Source organism: Gopherus flavomarginatus, chromosome 3 (genome assembly GCF_025201925.1).
Source record: "Gopherus flavomarginatus isolate rGopFla2 chromosome 3, rGopFla2.mat.asm, whole genome shotgun sequence".
Classification (NCBI taxonomy): Eukaryota; Metazoa; Chordata; order Testudines; family Testudinidae; genus Gopherus; species Gopherus flavomarginatus.
The window spans coordinates 3,242,141-3,262,441 of NC_066619.1; the positions used below are offsets into that span (position 1 = coordinate 3,242,141).

The 20,301-nt window shown below is 59.9% G+C and overlaps 1 protein-coding gene across 6 annotated transcripts in view; it reads right to left on the reverse strand.

Moving 5' to 3' along the window:
• IL11RA (interleukin 11 receptor subunit alpha) overlaps window positions 1-20,301 on the reverse strand; it is a 77,503-nt gene that overhangs the window by 18,284 nt on the left and 38,918 nt on the right. The window contains exon 1 of one of the 6 annotated variants that reach the window (XM_050943629.1): window positions 13,220-13,326. The exons of the other annotated variants lie outside the window; for them this stretch is intronic. The gene's annotated coding sequence lies outside the window, so the exon portion shown is untranslated. Of the gene's footprint in view, window positions 1-13,219; window positions 13,327-20,301 lie in introns of those variants that run through there. 6 annotated transcript variants of the gene reach the window in all.

Genomic DNA, 20,301 nt, shown 5'->3' on the forward strand with positions numbered 1-20,301 from the left:
CGAAAAGGGGAGCATCTTATAGGGGGGTGTGACCCGGTCTCCACCCGGTGGACTGTCAAATTAGTGTGTCCAGGCTGGCTGGAAAACAGCTGTCGGTATAGATGCAGCACCCCTCTGATCTCAGCGTGCTGGCCCGGGGTCAGCTGATCAGAGAGGGGAATCGCCTCCAGGGGGGAACCAGCCTTTGTCCCAGGGAATAGATTCACTAAAGGGTCAGCTCTCTGCTCCTCCCAATGTCCATACACGGCCAACACCACATTCCCCCTGTCATAGTATGGCTTCATCATGTTCACATGGTACACCCGACGGTGATGTGCCCAGTTTGACAGCTCCACCACATAGTTTACCTCATTTAGTTGCTTGACAATCTTGAAGGGCTCTTCCCAGGCAGCCTGGAGTTTGTTTTTCCTCACGGGGATGAGAACCATCACTTGATCCCCAGTGGCGAAGGCGCGGGCCCGTGCCGTGCGGTCATACCAGACCTTCTGCTTCCTCTGGGCTCGGGCCAGATTCTCCCTGGCCAGGCCCATGAGCTTGGCCAGTCTTTCCCGGAAGGTCAGGACATACTCCACCACTGACTCTCCCTCGGGAGCGGCCTTCCCCTCCCATTTGTCTCTCATCAGGTCTAGGGGCCCCCTTACCCGCCTTCCATACAACAGTTCGAAAGGTGAAAACCCGGTAGATTTCTGGGGCACCTCCCTGTACGCGAACAGCAGGTGAGGTAAGTACTTGTCCCAGTCCTGCGGGTGCTGGTTCATAAATGTTTTTAGTATCATCTTTAGCGTCCCGTTGAATCTTTCCACCAGCCCGTTGGACTGGGGGTGATACGCTGAGGCCCAGTTGTGCTGGACCCCACATTTCTGCCATAAGGACCGGAGCAGGGCCGACATGAAGTTGGACCACTGGTCCATTAAGACCTCCTTGGGGAACCCCACTCGGCTGAAAATTGTCAGCAGCGCATCTGCCACTGTGTCGGCTTCGATAGAGGACAAGGCCACCGCCTCGGGGTAGCGAGTGGCAAAATCCACCACCACCAGGATGTATTTCTTCCCTGACCGGGTCACCTTGCTGAGAGGTCCCACTATGTCCATGGCCACCTTCTGGAAAGGTTCTTCTATGATGGGTAAAGGCCTTAAAGCCGCTTTCCACTTGTCCCGGGCCTTCCCCACCCTCTGGCAGGGGTCACAGGATTGGCAGTACTGTCGGACCTGGGTAAAGACCCCAGGCCAGTAAAAGTTCTGTAGCAGCCCCTGCCTGGTGCGCTGGATCCCTTGGTGCCCTGCGAGATGGATGTCATGGGCCAGGTACAGCAGCTTGTGGGGAAACTTCTGGGGAACCACCAGCTGCCTCCTGATCCCCCATGACTCTACTTACCCTGGGGGAGCCCATTCTCAGTACAGGAACCCCTTCTCCCACAAGAACCTCTCCTTGCAGCCTCTCCTCATGGTCTGTACCACACGGAGGTCAGCTCGGTCCCTGTGCTTGCGCAAGGAGGGATCTTTCTGCAACTCGGCCTGGAACTCAGCAGCTGGGACAGGGAAGGGGACCGGCTCTCTCTCGCTGGCTGGGTCTGAGGCCGCAGCCTCTCTGAGCCGTGTCCCTGGGCGTTCCGCTCCCCACCAGGTTAGGGTCCTGCGCCTCAGGCAGAGTACCTTCCCCGTTGTTGGGGCGCAGTGCCCTGCGCTGACTCTGACTACGGGTCTTGACCAGGGCACCCCGGGCATTGCTTGGCCAGTCCTCCAGGTCTCCCCCCATTAACACCTCTGTGGGAAAATGTGGGTGTACCCCCACGTCCTTGGGGCCCTCCCTGGCCCCCCACTTCAGGTGTACCCTCGCCACGGGCACCTTGAATGGGGTCCCGCCCATGCCCATCAGGGTCAGGTAGGTGTCGGGCACCATCCGATCTGAGGCCACCACCTCGGGCCGGGCCAGCATCACCTCTGTGCCCGTGTCCCAGTACCCAGTGACCTTCCTCCCATCTACTTCCAGGGAAACAAGGCAATCTCTCCGGAGAGGCAGCCCCGCGCCCACCCTGTAAAGCAAAAACCCGGAGCCTGGAGCATCCAGCCCCCCAGAGGAGCTGACCTGGGCCCCTCCTCTCTCCTTTGCAGGTGGTACGCAGCCAGCCCCCCTTTCCTGTGAACGCTGCCCCTCATCCGGCTGGGTCTCTACCAAGTTAACCTGGTGTAGGGTCGGTCTGCTCAGTCTGTCCTTGAGCCTGGGGCACTGGGACCGTATGTGGCCCCTCTGGCCACATTGATAGCAGCTCATGTCCCATTGGTCCCCTCGAACCAGTCGGTTGTCCCTGACGCTGGGCATTCCCCTTGGGAGGGGGTTCTCCCTATTCCCCCTTTGGGAGGTCCCAGGAAGGCCGTGGCATTGTACCGCCAGCTGGGGGAGGAGGAGAAAGGGAACTACGAACTATTCAAGCAGGCCCTGCTGCGCGAGTTTGGGCTGACTCCTGAGATGTACCAGGAGAGGTTCCGGAGTCAGGATAAAACCCCTGAGGTCTCATATCTGCAGCTAGCCGTCCGCATGGAGGGATACGCCAGCAAGTGGGCAGATGGGGCCCAGACGAAGGGGGACCTGGTTAAACTGCTGGTACTGGAACAACTGTATGAGCGGTGCCCATCCGACCTGAGGCTGTGGTTGAGGGACCAAAAGCCAGAGAGCCCGCGACACGCAGGGCGGCTGGCCGATGAGTTTGTGAAGAGCCGGTCGGGGGGTGGCAGGGAGGAGTCTCTGCATCGCAGTGGACCTGTTCCTTTGAAACTCCTCCCTGCCACCCCCCGACCGGCTCTTCACAAACTCATCAGCCAGCCGCCCTGCGTGTCACGGGTTCTCTGGCTTTTGGTCCCTCAACCACAGCCTCAGGTCGGATGGGCACCGCTCATACAGTTGCTCCAGTACCAGCAGTTTAACCAGGTCCCCCTCCGTCTGGGCCCCATCTGCCCACTTGCTGGCATATCCCTCCATGCGGACGGCTAGCTGCAGATATGAGACCTCAGGGGTTTTATCCTGACTCCGGAAGCTCTCCCGGTACATCTCAGGAGTCAGCCCAAACTCGCGCCCAGGGCCTGCTTGAATAGTTCGTAGTTCCCTTTCTCCTCCTCTCCCAGCTGGCGGTACAATGCCACGGCCTTGGGGTCCAGTAAGGGGGTGAGAACCCAGAGCCTGTCTGCCGGAGCTACCTGGTGCAGCTCGCAGGCCGTCTCGAAGGCATCCAGGAAGTCATCCATGTCCTCCCCCTCCTTACGCTGGGCCAGGATGCACTTCTCAAAGCTCCGCGCAGTCCTGGGCCCCCCCCCCCACTCACTGCAGCCGGGGGCTCGTTGCCCCTCAGCCTCGCCAGTTCCAGCTCATGCTGACGCTGTCACTCTTTCTCCTCCAGTTCCCGCTGTCTCTGTCTCTCCTCATGTTCCCTCTGTCTCTCACGATCCTCCAGCTCTCTCAGTTTTAATTCTCTCTCCCATGCCAGCTGCTTGCGCTCCACGGATGCTGAGTGGGGGTGAGCTTCGCCGGGAGGATCCCCTGCTGGGGGGTGAGCTTCTCCGGGAGGATCCCCTGCTGGTCGGCGGGGTCACGGTGCCCTCGGTATTCACTGGCCTCCTCCCCGCCCTTCCCCTAGGCCTAGGAAGGGGGGGTCTCGGGAAGCCCTCGTCCGCTGGCTGACCACTCCCAGCGGGGACAGACACTGGTGCCTGCGCTGCATCTGCCCGGCTGCTTCCCTCAGAGACAGGGCTCCGTTCATTCAAGCGGTCTCCCTGCTCCAGCTGGGCAATCAGCTGGTCTTTCGTGAGTCTCCCCGGGCGCAGCTCCCTCTGCTTGCACAGCTCCAGCAGGTCGCACTTGCGCCGCTTGGCATACATCTTCCTGCTGGCCACTCACAGGCCGGGGTGCTCGCCGCTCCCCACGGTTTCCAGGGGGACCCCTAGTGCACCAGCCCTTCTTGAGGTCACCACCTCTCTGCCAGGGTCGAGCTGCAGACTCCTCCGCCCCTGGGACCGCTCGCTGCAATCCCCCGGGGGACCCTGTTACTGCAAAGTCCTTCTCACTGGGCACACACTCCCAGGGGTTAACCACCCCTTCATTTTACTGCTCCCCAGTCACTTACTGCAGGAAGCGCCGTCCACGGGGTGCAGTATATCCCACCGCTGCCACCAGTTGTCACGGAGTGTGGGGGAGTCCGGCCCTGCACTCCTCTTCCTGGGACCCACAGTGACTCTCAGCCAGCCAGTAAAACAGAAGGTTTATTGGACACAGGAATGCAGGTTACAGTAGAGCTTGGAGGCACAACCAGGACCCCTCAATCGAGTCCTTCTGGGGGTTCAGGGTGCTTGGATCCCAGCATAGGATTCCCTGAATTCCCATCACCCAGCCCAAAACCGAAACTGAACTGCCCCTCCTCCAGCCGGCCAATTCCTTTGTCCAGCTTCCCGGGGAAAGGTGCTGACACCCTCCCCCCCACCTGGCTCAGGTTACAGGCTTAAAAATCCTGTCCCTCACCTAAAGTCCTCCCCGGCTCTCCCATCCCCCACACAGACAGACCCTACTGCATCGCACCTACTCTCTCTCTCTCTGTCTCTCACACACACACAAACACACACACACACACACCCCCAGAGAGAGATCTGTCTAGCCCACTCCCATCTCCAGCACCTCCCAGGCGGGTGGCACCCCTGAGCCAGCCGGGACGGCTCCATCGCCAGAGGCTGTGCAGGCCCGGCTGGCTCTGGCTCTGACTGGCTGCCGGCTCAGATGGCAGGGTCACCCCTTGTGCCTGTCCCGGATGGCCAGGGCTCTGGGGCAGGGGGCAGAGCAGGAGACGGGGGTGCAAGGGGGCCGGCCAGCAGCATGGCCAGCGAGTTGCAGGGGAGGAGGAGATCTGGAGAGGTCTGTGGCTGAAGCAGGCATGTGAATGATGGGTTCCCCCCCATCTCTCCATCAGCGTCCCGAGGGAGCTGGCTTATGGAGCTGCCACTGGAGAGGGTAACGGCAGGTCTCTGTGCTGCCTCTGTGCCCCCCTCCCTGGTGGGACGCTGCGCCGGTACCCGCAGGGGTCCCACAGGCAGAGGAGGAGCGGGTGAGACAGCACCCAGGGGTGCCTGAGCTGGTGGGGATGGGGACGCTGTCCTGCAGGATGCTGGGAAGGGGAGAGTAGGGGGGCTGGGGGGGCCCAGCGCTGGGGCTGTGCTCATGCCCTGCCTTCCTGTGCTCTGGAGTCACCCCATTGCCGGGGCTGGGGCCGGCACACTCCGGCTACCAGGAACCAGCCGGCCCTGAGCTCGGCCTCTGCCCCAGACAGGGACCTGAGGATCGGAGACTTTCTGCCTGGCTGCAGGGCCCAGCGGGAGCCGCTCCTTGGGCGAAGGGATCCCGTCACCAGCCCCCGGCTGGCCCCAGGAAAGGGGCCTGTGTGAGGGGCTCCAGTTCCCTGCAGAGCTGCGATGGAGGGACAGAGCCGCGCCGGGCCTTGGCCACCTGCCCCTCCCTGCCCAGCCGAGCCTCGGGAACTGGCCAGCCAGGCACCAAGGTGGGAGAGCCCTCCAGAGACGTGCCGTATTTGGGACCAGCTCAGCCCGGGCACAGACGCCGCGACTGCCTGGTGTGTGGGTCCCCCTCCATGCCCGTGGCACCATGCCACACCCCCAGCCAGGAGCTTAGGAGACAACAGCTGCCCTGGCAGCGTGGCATGTCACAGGCCTCTGCCATGGCTCCTGCCAATGCTACCCGTGTGCCACAGAGCCGCTCGGCTTGCGGTCCAGCCCCCCGCCGGCCCCTCTCTCAGGACACAGTATCTCTGCGGAGCACTGGGGGGATGGGAAAACAGGGCTCCAGGGTCTCCCCATCGCCTTGGGAAGGGGACCGAGCCGACTGGGTCAGCTCAGCTCCAGGGACAAGCCGCACAGCAGGGGCCTTCTCCGCATCGTGTCTGAGGGCAAGGAGCCGCGGCCCAGCTCCTAACTCCCTTGGGCTTCAGGGACAGTTCGGAGCCTAAACACCTCTGAGGGTCGGGGCCTGAGTGTCCAGCTGCTGTGAGCAATATAGAGAATCGGGGCCCAGCCCCGAAAATCCCCCCAGCCCAGGGTTAGTCTGGCCCAGCTCCCCTATGGCTCCCTGCCCCAAGGGACAGAGCACCCAGCTGCCTCCTCCTCCCGTCTCCTGGGTCAGCCCCCTGCAGAGGGTCGGGACAAGGCCCTCACCCCCACGGCACACAGCCTGGCCTGCCGCCCCCCAGCGCCAGGGCCGAACCCTGACACAGGCACATCCTCACTGGGCAGATGCTGGGGCACGGGGACCCCATGAGACCAAAGCGGCCCCCGGGCCTGGCCCCGTAAACGAAGTTGCTTGGTAACACTGTGAAATAGGCGGTGGAGGTGCCCACGTCACCGCACAAGGAGAGCAGGTGAGGGGCACAGGGGGCTGCACCTGGCATGGGGAAGAGGGGCTGGTTCACACAGCCGGGCGAGAGTCGTGACTCCAAACACAAAGGCCATGGCCACAATGCCAGGATCCCGCCTGCGCTAGGACCCCCAGCCCAGAAATCAAAGACCCAGACCAGGTGCGTTGGGACCAGGCCTAACAGGGGACCAATGTAACTGCCCCGCTACGCCCATTGGGGTCCTCAAAAAGAAACGGGCGGCGCCGACTGACAAGTCAGAGAAGGAGAAGGAGCAAGATTCACCACCCGCCTCCCACCCCAGCTGTCTCTGGGACCAGGCTCCTTCTTCACCCTAGTCCTGAGAGACGTCCTGACCGGCGCGGGCCAGAGCGAGGGACCCAGATGTCATCGCCACCTCCCCCTAAATCCCACATGCGCCCCCTCCCTGTATGTTCACTCCTCCCTCCACACTTCTCGCTCCGATCCCCGTCTCAGGGCTGCCCAGAGGATTCAGGGGGCCTGGGGTCTTTGGCAGCAGGGGCCCCCCCGCCGCCGAATTGTGACCAAAGACCCGGCACTTGGGCGATAGGTTCCAGGCTAGAAGGACCCCCTGCCGCTGAGTTGCCGCCGAAGACCCGGGGCGGATGAAGCTCCAGGGGCCCAGGCCCCACGAGAGTTTTCGGGGGCCCCTGGAGCGAGTGAAGGACCTCGCTCCAGGGGCCTCGAAAAACTCTTGTGGGGGCCCCTGCCAGGCATGAGGCCTATTGCCCCACTTTCCCCCTCACCCCCCGGGTGGCCCTGCCTCTTCTGCCTCGGGCTAATGAGCACCTGGTTTAGCCTGTGAACAGAGAGGCAGCCGGGTGCCAGGACCTTCGCAGGCTGTGCCGGTCGGTACATGGCCAGGTCTCGCTGGGGCCAGTCAGTGGGGTCGCAAGGCCAGGGACGGACGCTGCAGGTTCTGTCTTTGCTCCTCTTTTCTCTCCCATTTGGGTGGGTTTGTCTGGTTCTAGCAAACGGGATCCAGCCACCTTAACGAACTTCCCGATTGCCCAGAAGGGCAGCCAGCACCGTCCGATACCAGCCAGGAGTGGCCAGGCCAAGGCGCTGCCAGAACGAAAGCCAGGACTCAGCCCTGTCCCTGCCTTTCCCTCTCTCGGAGAACAGGCCCAGACAGCACGACTCAGATCTCAGCGGTTCGGGATCAACATTCCCAGAGGTGTCAGCCCAGCGGGAATTCACTTGCATTTACTCCCATGCTCTAGATTTGTATTTCCACAGCGAAGGGGGGAACGAGATGAGATTCTCACGGCAAATAAGTATGTTCATAACTTAACTGGTTAATAAGATAGTAAAAGCTTCCTGACTGGCTAGTAACTTAGCTTGGTTAACAATGAAATCAGCCTGTGTTTTACACCATGTGCTGCACAGAGCCGCAGCAGACGCACCACCAAGACACGTGCAACTCGCAGGCTGCGGCTGGAGCCTAGTCGGGTGAGCGTCTGTTTCGGGCCGTTTGCCAGGGTGCTGGCAGGCCGAGCTCGGTTCTCCAAGCCCTGGGCCATGTCTGACACTGATCCCCGACAGCTTCAGGGTCACGTTACCCCTTTTGACTCTCTGGGCCCATCAATCAGGTCACTCGCTGCCGGCGCCTCCTAGGGCACCACGATCCAGAGGCTAGTCAGCCGCAGCCGCCTGGGCCCTGCCCGACCCACACGGGAGTTGGGGCTGCCCAGGGGAAGCGGTTGGAGCCCCAGGGCGGCGGAAGGCTCGGCTCTGGCCCCGTGTGGCTCTGCGTGGGTTTCTGGCTCTCCCTGCCACCCGGGCACAGCCTGCAGCGATCAGCAGCTCAAGTGTCTGTCCTGGCCCAGCCCCCCTCTGCCATGGGAGGAGAGCAGCCCAAATCCATCACTGTTCACCGCACGTGGAACATGCGTGTTGGGAACATGTTGTCACGTGAGCTAATCCAACCCAGGGGAAATGTCCCCGCTTCCCACCGCCAGCCAGGCTGGCTGGGGGCCTCTGGCTGCCTCTGCCCCCACAGGGCAGGCGAGGTGCATGGAGAGGCTCCCAGCAGACACAGCAACATTGCAATGAGCTCCTCACGGGGAAGGATGCTTAGTGGGCAGACCACTGGCCTGGGCATCAGGCGACTTGATTCCATACCTCAGACCTGTCCCCGCCCCTGTGCCTCTGTTTGCCCTCCTGCCCTGTGTCTGTCACGGCTGGTCGGACCGTGAGCTGAGCAAGGCAGGGACCCAGGCCCTGCCTTCAGTTCCACAACATACAAATATCACCGACACACAGCTCAGCTCAGGGGAGGAGAAAAGCTCCCGGGACACACTGTGCTCTGTTCCTAGCGAAACGGGCTGTGTTAGTGTCAGAGCCGGCTCCCAGGGGCGGGGGCAAGCAGGCGGGCAGGGAGGTCCTTGCGGAAGTCTGCCAGGCCGCTCCGGGGCGTGCACGGGGCAAAGGTCGGTCCCTGGGAGGGAGGCGCCGGAGGCTGCACTGAATGGAAGTCTCTCTCTGGAACTTGGCCGGCTGCCTTGGCTGGCCTGTAACTCCCGGGCCGTGAACAGTGCGAGTGGCGCAGTGCCCCATGACTCACGCCGGGAGGCCGGGGAATCGGCGTGCTGGCTGGGGGCAGGCGGCACAGCTGATGGTGCGTTGGCCATTCCACAGCGCTTACTGGGAAACAGGAGCCCTGCGCCAGGAGCCCCGGCTGCCATTAACCCTTTGCACAGCCGTTACGGAGAAGTGTCTGCCATGCCAAAGTGCCTACAGGACGGGGACAGCTTTCGGGGCAAGAGGAGAGCGTAGACGACACCGCAATTTATTATCGATGGTGTGGGCCTGCCCTGGACCACCAGCCACGGACCCCACGGCGCCCGGCGCCACACACAGACCAGTGGCTAGAAATTGGTACTGTTTGTTCTCACAAGTTTTCTGCTTGATCCAGGCTTCCATCCAGACAGGCCTGGATTTCTTAGTATGAATAGGTCCCCTGCAATGGCGGCCAGAGGCACCGATCAGCCCAAACTCCTCCCTCGGGGCAGGATCTGGACTGGGGCCACTGAAAGGTGGCAATGTACAAATGGGACTGGAGGACGCAATCCCTCTAGGATCTTGCTTTGCAGTCCTGGCACAGCAGGTTGGCGGGAGCAGCCGGGGGTGTGGAGGGGGAGGTGGAGGGTGGGGGCGGAAATTAGAAAAAGATGTGACTGGCGTGTTTTTCACTGATGAGGTTTCATTTCTCTGATGTCTGCTTTTGCCTGGCTCCTCTGTTGCAGCTGTGAGCTGCAGGGGGGGGGAGGGAGGGGAGGAGCATGGCTGTCTGTATTGTGTGTTCGTACAGCACCTGGCTTCACGCCTCACAGGGGCCTCTGAGTGCAAGTGGAGTACAAGGAACGAGTGTTATAATCAGACAGTCAGGGTCATTTAACGACAATTACATGTCTCCTGTGTGCAAGGACAGCGTTTTTGCACAGGAGTGGCTCAGAGCAAAATCATCCTCCCTGTGCGCTAGTAACACACAGTATACACACGTAACTATCACAACAGGCACAGGGTGGGAAGAGAAACTGAGGCACAGAGTGGGGACGTGACTCCCAGAGCTCCCGCTGTGCAGAGAGCAGCGTGCAGCGGGATCCCCCCTCAACGCAGAGAGCTCCACGCTACAGCTGGCGCAACTAAAGCCTTCCATCCCGCAGGGCCCTACTCGGCACAAAACGGTGACATTTCCAAACACGGTTCACTTCAGAAACACTGACTCAGCCTTGGCCAAGCACATGCACGCGACCCAATGGCCACTGGACGTCAATGTCCCCACGGAACAACCCCCCTGGACTGGATAGAAACACAAAGAGTGTTGATAATTTCCCGTCTAAACGCTCCAAAATCGATAGGAATTGGGAAACGTCTCAGCGTTTGCCGTGGGAAACTTCCGACTGGTTCCAGTCACCGCCCAGAGCCCTGAGCAGGCAGCGAGGTCGTGCTCCCTTTGGCCGGCCCCAGCTGGGAGCAGGGCAGAGCACCGAGATGTCTGAAATAGTTTGACATGGAAAAAACAACAGGCAGCTCCCCTCCCAAGGGCTGGAGTGTTTGTTTACACACAGATTCCTGGGCTCAGCGCGCGAGGCGGGTGGATGGCAGCAGGCAGGCCAGGCTCCATGCACGGGCACCGAAACATGACTCAGGACCCACATGAAATCCACGAGGCCAGTGGGGCTGATGCTCACTGTCTCAAGAGGCCAAGGGAGAGGGGGGTGGAGGGAGATTCAGATTTCCTTAATGCCGGAGTCAATCCAGAGCAACTCGATATCCCTTTTAAAGAGCACCCCACTCCGCCCCCAACGGCGGGATCTCGCCTGCACCGTGCGTCCGAGCTCACGCAGGTGGGGGTCAGTCACGCCGGCAGGGGCAGGCCCAGGCGGTTCCTGGAAGTACCCAAACAGCCGGGAACGTGCGAGTGGCCACCCCATACAGGTCAGCGTAAGTCCAGCCCTTGGCCTGACCTCTGTCACAGCCCAGGTTGAAGAGTCGGTCTGGCCTGAGTGCCCCCGGATTTCCCCCAGCGCAGGGCCGGTGCAAGGATATTTTGCGCCCTAGGCAAAACTTCCATCTTGCGCCCTTCCCTCCCCCCAAAAATCACATACATTATACACAATACACGGTCACAGAGTAACATGTTATAATTTAGAATTTATGTTTCCGCGCTTTAAGTTTAGCAAATTTAGAAACAAGTTCCTCCAAGTCAATGCTGTGAGCAATGTCATGTTCTAGTGACAAGGTAGATAGCCCAACAAGTCTTTGTTGCAACATTGATGTTCGCATGTATGTTTTTATCAACTTGAGCTTGGAGAAGCTTCGCTCACCACTGGCCACAGAACCTGGGAGAGTCAAGAGGATGCGAAGAGCAATAACTGTGTTAGGGACACTATCTGTCAGCTTATTTTCCCATATGAAGTTCAATACATCTTGGGGTGATGAACTCCTTTGGACTCGTCTTGCACTAGCTTGCAATTCACTGCACAAGTCAAAGGCATCAGTATCTTTGGATTCACCATGTTGCAAAGCTTGCTCCAGATTCAAGGAATGTTCCATAATTTGCTTTGGTGTTTTATTTTGCAAACTGTAAACATCATATATGAAGCCAAATACTGAACTAATTTGCTGCATCAACGTGAATCTTTCTTCAACCGAATGTATTGCTGTGTCAATGACTGCAAATTAAAAGTTCACTTTGAATTTTTCTTTCGGATCATAAATAGGTTTGTCATCTGCTTCATATGTGAACTGCTCCCTCTTCTTTCTAATACGGATTGGATCTGGTTCAAAAAGTGCCGGTATATCCAACTCTTCCGCAAGTTCACCTGCATCTACCAATGTTTTCTCAAAGGCTGCGTCACTTCTGCGGCCCACAAGAAACTTCTTGGTTTCTCCAAGTTGATTAATGGCATCACATATATCAAATTCTTTTGCCTGAAGTTGTTTGCTAGTTATGTTGATCTCACACAATATGTCATACCACAAAACAAGAGAAACAAGAAACTTGAAACTAGAAATGGCTTTTGTAAGAGCCTTTGCATCAACTCGTGATGTATTGGCAGATGATCCTCTCAGAGTATTGTCTTCATAGATGTCTACCAGAGCATCACAGATGTCACCAATGAAAGCAGGATGGAAAAACTCCCCCCCAAGAAGACCTAAGACATGATGGCTGGATACATAAACAGACACCTGTCCCTCACAGGCACTACCTCATAACATGCCAATTTTGCTCAGGACAGAACATCATAGAGGAATATTATGCATTCAGTGGTCTCTACACTGGTCAAGCAACAGCACGACAACTAACCTAACCAGTCCATCCAACTTTTTTGACTGCTTCTTGGGCACTGGTGAGGGGTAGCGGTGCCAGACTGAGCCCGGTGGTGGATGCACTACAAATCTACAAACTGAGGCAAGGTGCTGGGCCTAGAGTCCTGCTGAGACTGCTGTCCTGCACCAAGTGGAGCACAGCCTCCATGAGGAGAGAACTCAAACAAATATCACGCTCCTTCTGCAGGATTCCCCCAAGCACTTCTTCAGGCAGCTGCTATGGGGGTCACTCACAGGCTTAGGCCTGCCTGTTGCAGGCAAAACACAGCAGCAGGGCTTAAAACTCAGACAGGGCCGCCCAGAGGATTCAGGGGGCCTTGGGGAAAGCAAAATCGGGGGCCCCTTCCATAAAACATTTGCAATACTATAGTAACATGTATTAGGAAATGTAAAAAATAACTAGTGAAATACATTCAAAAATTAATTTGTAATAATTAGAAAATACACTAAATACATTATTTAAAAACATTAAAAGCTGTAATAGTCTGTATACATTTGCAATTACATAATGGGCAGTTGCTAGGTGATTGTGATAGTTGGTACCAATGGGCTGTTGTTGCCTGGGGGTGGTGCTGTTGTTGCCAACGGCTGGGTGGGGAGCTGGGCTCTAGGTTCAGGGGTGCCCAGCTCACAGGGGCTGGGCTCAGGGATGTGGGGAGATAGGGTCAGGGAGGTGTCCAGCTCAGAGGGGCTGGGCTCAGAGCTGGGGGTAAGGGCTGTGGGGGGATGAGGTCGAGGGGGTTTCCAGCTCAGAAGGACTAGGCTCGGAGCTGGGGGGTCAGGGCTGTTGGGGGGATGGGGTCGGGGGGTGCCTGGGGGCACTGGGGCAGCTCAGCTCTGCAGGCTGCTGTTCTCTCCAACCCTCCAGGCACAAGGGGAGCAGGAGCAGGGACCAGCCAAGGACCAAGGGGGCAGGAGCACAGGCACCTGAGGCCGACCTGTGGGGAGGCACTTGCTTACCTTGCCCAATGCATGAGCGTTGGGGTCCTCTTTCTTCCTCCGCTCCACCAGACCACTGCTGAGGCTCTTTTCTTCTCTGTGCCCCTCGCTGGGGCTGACGTGGAGGCTAAGCCAGGGGGCAGCCGCCGCTTTCCTCCAGAAACTGAGGCCCTGGTGTTGCGCCGCTGTCGCAGGGCCCCTGCCACGTGCCCTAAGCAGAGCTGCGCAGCTCTGCCCAGCCGGGTAACGAGAAAAATTGCAGAGGCTGGAGCCCCTGCTCTGGGAGGGAGAGGGATTCTGAGCCTCTGCCTGCAGCTCAGGGATTCCCCTGGGTCAGCGCAGCCCTCCGTCAGACTGAACCTCTGGGCTGCCGTGCCAGCACCCTGATCCCGGGGGCGCCCCAGGCTGCCGCGCCGGCGCCCTGACCCCGGGGGCGCCCCAGGCTGCCGCGCCGGCGCCCTGACCCCGGGGGCGCCCCAGGCTGCCGCGCCGGCGCACTGACCCCGGGGGTGCCCCAGGCTGCCACGGCGGCTCCCTGACCCCGGGGGCGCCCCAGGCTGCCGCGCCGGCGCACTGACCCCGGGGGCGCCCCAGGCTGCCGCACCGGCGCACTGACCCCGGGGGCGCCCCAGGCTGCCGCGCCGGCGCACTGACCCCGGGGGCGCCCCAGGCTGCCGCACCGGCGCACTGACCCCGGGGGTGCCCCAGGCTGCCACGGCGGCTCCCTGACCCCGGGGGCGCCCTGGGCTGCTGGGCTGCCACATCGGCTCTCTAACCCCGGGGGCACCCCAGGCTGCCGCGGCGGCTCCCTAACCCCGGGGGCGCCGTGGGCTGCAGGGCTGCCGCGGCGGCTCCCTGACGGGGGCGCCCTGGGCTGCCGGGCTGCCGCGGCGGCGCGCTGACCCCGGGGCGCCCTGGACTGCCAGCTGCAGGCAGCTGCTGCCGCAGGCAGCTCAGATTACCTCTCCAGCAGCAGCGGCTGCAACCATTTAAAAAAATATTTGGGGGCGCCGCTTTTTGGCGCCCTCAAATCTTGGCGCCCTAGGCAACCGCCTAGTTCGCCTAAATGGTTGCACTGGCCCTGCCCCAGCAGCACCGGAGCAGGATGCCAGCCCCAGAAGCGCCTGATTTCGAGTTACACCATGGGGAGCTCGCAGGGCAGGGGAACTGAGCCGAGCCGCAGTGCCGCGGTGAGAACGGCCTCTGAACCCAGCTCCAGCACTGTGCTAATGGATCTCGCAGCCAGGATCCCTCCAGGCCCCAGCACCGCGCTGAGCAGGATAGACTGTCCTGCAGAAAATCACACGGCTGGTGCTGCCGGCGCCCGCTGGCCCTCTGGCCCGGCAGGCTGGGCCGGGCTGCTCCTGCCCTGGAGCACAGCAAGGGCCCCCGGGGGGCTCGACTCGGGCCGGGGTTTACTCGATGCAGTTTATTATTGGCTTGTTTGTTTATCGTCCGCCCAGGCCAGGATTTTCTTTTTCCACATCCTGCTCGGGATTTATTTGGACAAGCTGTGACCAGCGATGTTTGTATTTCTGTCTCCTCGGGCAGCACCCAGAGTCCTTGCAAGTTACAGATTAAACCTGCCCTTGACGCCGCGCTGCCACTGTCCAATGGCGGGACGCTGGGCAAAATCCAGAGGGCCTGGAAACCGGGGGCTGCTTTAGCAACCTCTGAACTGTAGGAGGCGCCACCAAGCACGTGTGCACCAGGCTCCGACATCTGTGTCGCGCTGCAGCCCAGCTGGCCTGCTGAGGTTTCCCCAGTACCCTCCACGCTAGCCCCTGGGTTTTCACTTGCTCTGAACTGCCTAAAAGACACCTGCTGGGCTGAAAATCCCCAGGTTTGTGTGTGCCCAGGGCATGGAAGGTTTGAGCAAACTCGGGCGAGCTGTTATGGAGCAGGAGGAGAACAAAAGCATGTCAAAAACCCACCGCCCCGTTATTAAACCAAACCAATGTGTCGGGCTGCAAGTGCCTGGCTGCAACCACAATGGCCGGTCGAAAAGGGACCCGGTCAGCGCTGTTAACAGTCTGGATGGTGCGGGGCTGGCAGGCTCCCTGTCTGGCTCTGCAAGGCTCCCCGCAAGCGACAACACGTCCCTCCGGCTCCTAGCAGAGGCACAGCCAAGGGGGCTCCGCGCACTCTCCAAGCACCGGCTCTGCAGCTCCCATTGGCTGGGAATTGTGGCCAATGGGAACTGCAGGAGCCATGCCTGCGGGTGTGGGCAGTGCGCAGACCCCCCCCCCCCCGGCCACCCCTCCACCTAGCAGCCAAGGGACATGTCACCACTTCCGGGGAGCCCCCTGAGGTAAGCACCACCTGGAGCCCACTCCCCTGCCCCAGGCCTGAGCCCCCTCCTGCACCTAACTCCCTCCCGGACCCCACACGCCAGAGCCACTCCCACACCCCAACTCCATGACCCAGCCCCCTCCCAGATCCTGCACCAAATTCCCTCCCGGAGCTCGCATCCTGCACCCCCTCCCGTGTCCCAACCCCCTGCTCCATCCCAGAGCCCCCTCCTGCACCCCTCATCCCTGGCCCCATCCCACAGCCTGCACCCCCAGCCGGAGCAGGGCCTTGGGGAAGGGCTGGGGCAGGGGGCAGGGCTAGGGGTTCGGTTTTGTGCGATTAGAAAGTTGGCAACCCTGCAAAGGTGGGATCTTCATTTTGTACAGCTTGGCCGCCCACGTGAGGGGCAGGCCACGGCGATCTGGCAGGAGACGGGCCCTGGCCGAGTGAGAATTGCACTGGAGAATTCTAGAGCAAACAGCTCTGGATTTGGGTGAATGGCACGCCTGGAAAAACACACTGCAGGCTGCGCAGCCATGTATTAAAGACAGCAGAGCGGCCATTAGGGGCTGGCTGGCCCTGCTCGCTCTGTTCGTGTATTGACAAGGTGAGAAGTGCTTGCAAGTCCAGAAAGGATCGATTTTTCTCTCTGGCTAGGTTCTCAGACGGCCCTGGCGGCTGGACGTTTACCCACACGCGCCAGAAAATGCAACACGCGAAAAAACCTGGGAAAAGCCAAAACACTCCATATAAAAAAAACCTTAGATGAGGTTGCTACATGACAGCAACAGCCTTCTGTATCAGCTCACACAAACACTCCAGCATTTAATGGCAAAGGCCTGGATGGATGGTTCAGGGCATAGACCTTCGCCTATGCAGACGATCAACACAAACCCATTTTTCCTCCCTGCAGCACCACAATGCACCACAATGCCTATTTCCCCACAACACAACGCCCAGTATGTTAGCCCTTCTGTCACTCATCTCACAGTATACGTGCAACACAAAATCCTTCGGCAGCCTCCAATGCTGGCTCCATGCGTAAAGAATTCGTCTGTAACTCTTGAGACTGGCACAAGCTTTTCCTGTTAAACCACAGGGCCAAACATTATTCTCTAGACACAGCAGTGACCAGACCTCTGCCAAAAACGTTCTAGCGACAACTGACATGTCAACTGGCGCTATCCACACAATCAAACCGTTAGATCCTGAAATCAGGATTTAAAACCAACAGAACCAGCCCCTGGGCCAGAGCTAAGGTTGTTGTGTTGTGACAAAATGGGCATTTGTATAGTGGTTACACCAAGGGTATTTCTTTGGGCATATAACAGAGGATGGCTGGAGCTATTCGTTCTCCTGCTGCCGAGTGCCTGGCTTTTGTCAATGATGCGATGGGGCTGTCGCTCAGCGAGCCAAGCTGCTTTGCTTTGGGGAGAGTCTGTGCATGCACACAGAGTACTGATGAAGTTTTCACTCTCTTCTTAATCCCCTTCCCCGGCTCCCTAATCACCTGGCAGGCCAGTTCAGCCGGGGATTTACACAGATCGAGAGCTCAGATGCAGTGTCGCACACTGTAGCTTGGAGATTACCTAACAGTGAAACCACAATTGCTGGGTGGTATTGCTGTGGTTTCAGGCCTTAGCGAGGTTAAGACAAAGAAAACCCTTCAGGTTAACTCCTTGGTGGCCGAAGGCACTTGCAGCTCCCAGGGGACAGAACAGCAGAAGAGCTCACGGGCCCATTCACCAGATGGCAGTGGGTACAGGGGGCAGCCCCCACAGTGGGGTTTGCCCCATCACTGGCCTGGCCTGCCTCGCTGAGACAGCTAGTTCAGGTCCCCGAGGCAGGCCCAGGCTGGCACTGCTTTGATGGCGCTGGGGTTGTGTGGCAGGAAATATTTTTCATGAGTTTTTGTATATGTCACTGGGTGCCAAGGGCCCTTGGCTTCACCACAAAAGCCACTGAAACTTCCCCAGAACCCCTCCCCTGTGGGCCCACCCCCTGCTGGAGACTTGCTATTTTCAGCACAACACAATGTGTGTACGTGGGGGGGGTGCAACCCCCCCGCCACTCTGAACTCAGATACAAGCTGAAAGCTACACACAGAACCATGCCAGCAATTCAGAGATTCGAGGGCCAGCTGGGACTATAAGATTGTCTAGTCTGAGCAAGTCCTCACATTTCACCATTACCCCAGTATTGAGCCCAAACACTTGGGCTTGGCTAAAGACCCTCCAGAAAAGCCTCCAGCTGGGTCCGAAGTCAGAAAGAGCTGGAGAATCTGCCCTGCCCCTTGGCAGTCTGTTCCAATGGTTAGTCACACCCCCCCCCTCCTCTGGTTACACATTTGGGCCTTGTTTCTTATTTGTCTGGTTTCTGCTTCCAGCCGCTGCTTCTTGTCCAGCCATTCTCTGCTATACTCGAGCGCCCGTCAGTGCCCAGGGTTTCCTCTGGTGAAGGCGGCGATGCAGTGAGCGAGTCACATCTCAATCTGCTCATTGATTAACTAGACAGAGGTTTAACTCCGCCTGGCTGTATTAACCCGCTTCGCTTTTCACAGGCCCAGCTTACGCAGCGACCCCGATCGCTCAGTGTGGCTGCCTGGCCTCGTCACTGTTTGCCACTCCGCCAGTCTGTGTGCCAGCCGCACGTCTTACCAGCAGGGGGGTTATATTTACTGCCCGATCGGGGCAGGGGGATGTTGAAAAGCATCAGGCCTAGGACCGAGCCCGGCGGCATCCCGCCAGGATCCCATTCGATGAGGATTCCCCCTCCCGTAGCCAGCCCTGAATCGGTTACCATGGGCGCCGGTGATATTGCACAGCAAGCGCTCGCTTTCACCATCCGCATCTCTGTTCCCGTCTGTCTCCCTGGCTGCGCAGACCATGAGCTCTCTGAGGCAGGGACCGGCTGGGTCTGGGCAGCGCCTGGTGGGACCCGATCGGGGGGGGCCTCTGCAAAGGCAACATCCCCATGCCAAGCCCCAGACAAATGCTGAGCCCGCGGATTCCAGCAGGGAAATCCCACAGGGCAAGGGCCTGCGGAGGTGACACCGACCCCAGCTAGGAACCAGCCCAGAGCCAAGGGATGAAAAAAGGCTGACGGAGAGAGGGAAACCGGGCCTGGGTTGGAGCTGGCTGCTAATCCCCGAGCACAGCCAGCCAGCACAGCGGCCTGGCACCAGGCGGTGCCTCCCCTCGCCAGGAGGAGCCCAGAGAGGGCACATGCCTTGTGGGGGGCAGAGAGACAGAGCATGGGAAGCCCTGTGCCAGCGTCTGAGTGCGGCGCCCCACCCTGCTCTCTGCATGCCAGCCGCTCTGCCCCTGTTGCTGCGGAGAGGGGGGAGGGCTGCTTTCTCTCCTTTCAGTCCCCCCCACCAGGGCTACGGGCTGGCAAACGCCATGTGGCAGGCAGCCCCGGTGTCAGCGCATACTTCGCAGGGCACGGTTATGAAAGCCTGGAGTGCGGGGCCACATGCAGAGCCGGAGCGGCTCAGAACAGCCAGCTCTCTGTGCCTCTCCCGGCTCCTCTGGCGCGGCCCTGGTGCTGGCTGCCCTGGCTGGCAGCTCCCGGCCCCTGGCCCGGCCCCAGCAGCGAGGAGGGAGAGGGCTTTGTGCTCAGAGCCCCCTGGAGAACCCTGGGGAGGGGCCTTCCCCAAGCGGGCAGGGTGGCTGCAGAGGGGCCTGCGGGAAATGAGTTGGTGGGGTCTCAGGGCCCAGACCATAAAACTGAAGCCAAAAGGCACCTGTCCTGGTATCGGCCTGACGTGCCCGCCATCACCAGAGTTTGCCGGGCTTTGGGACACCGCACAATTCCAGGCCCCCGCCGGGGAAGGGAGCGGGGCTGAGATGGAAGCGAATGCTACACACGACAGCCCCAGCGTAGCTCTGCGCAGCGCCCCCGTCAGGCAGCCCCGGGCAGCTGCTGCCAGCTCAGAACGATGCTGCCACCCTCAGCAGCAGCACCCAGCCCGAAGAGGCCCAGCTCAAAGTCATGAGGCAGAGAGCTCCCAGATCGAAAAGCTCTTTCCCCGCTGCAAGGACAGGAGCCCGGAGCTCATGAGGAGCCGCAGCCTCAAGAAAGCTGCACGAGGCAAAACCCTGCCCCTGGCTGTGCCGTGCCTCCACCCCAAGAGCCTGCAGGGCCAGGGCTGAGCCAGGGCTCAGTGCAGACGCAACCGCAGCTCTGAACCCAGCATGGCCCAAGCAACAACACCCAGCTCCACCGACAGGGCTTGGCCTCTGCCGCTCTCAGGGCGCTTTGCCAGGGAGCTCAGCGCTGGAAGCCTGCAGCTCAGGGGGCTCCCAGCACTTGCAAAGGGTGAGACACGTCTGAACCCTACGGACAGCGGCCAGGGTCTGCCCACGCAGAGCCTTCCCGCAAAGCAGGGACTGGGAATAGCAGGCAGGTTCCCCTCCGGGCAAACAGGCAATCAATAGACTAAAGACAGTTAACACCATTAATTACGAACAACTGGCATCAAATGCCACCCGTGAAGCTGCACAAAACTTGGCAGCCACAAATCTACATACAAACGACTTCATCACCTCTACCCGAATGGCCCCCGCGACGCTGATCCCTCGCCCGCCCCATCCACCAGCCACCAGAATGTCGGTGAGCAAAGCGAAACCCACAAGCCTTCCCCAGGCAGAAGTACTCCAAAGGAGGAGAAAGTCCTGCCCCCGCCCCCCCGGCGGAGCTCACAAGGGATCCACTGTGGAGTTTGGTGTGGATGGTGCTTAGATACTACGGTGATGGGTGGCAGGATAAAACAGGATAGATAGATAGATAGATAGATGATGGGGTGGGTG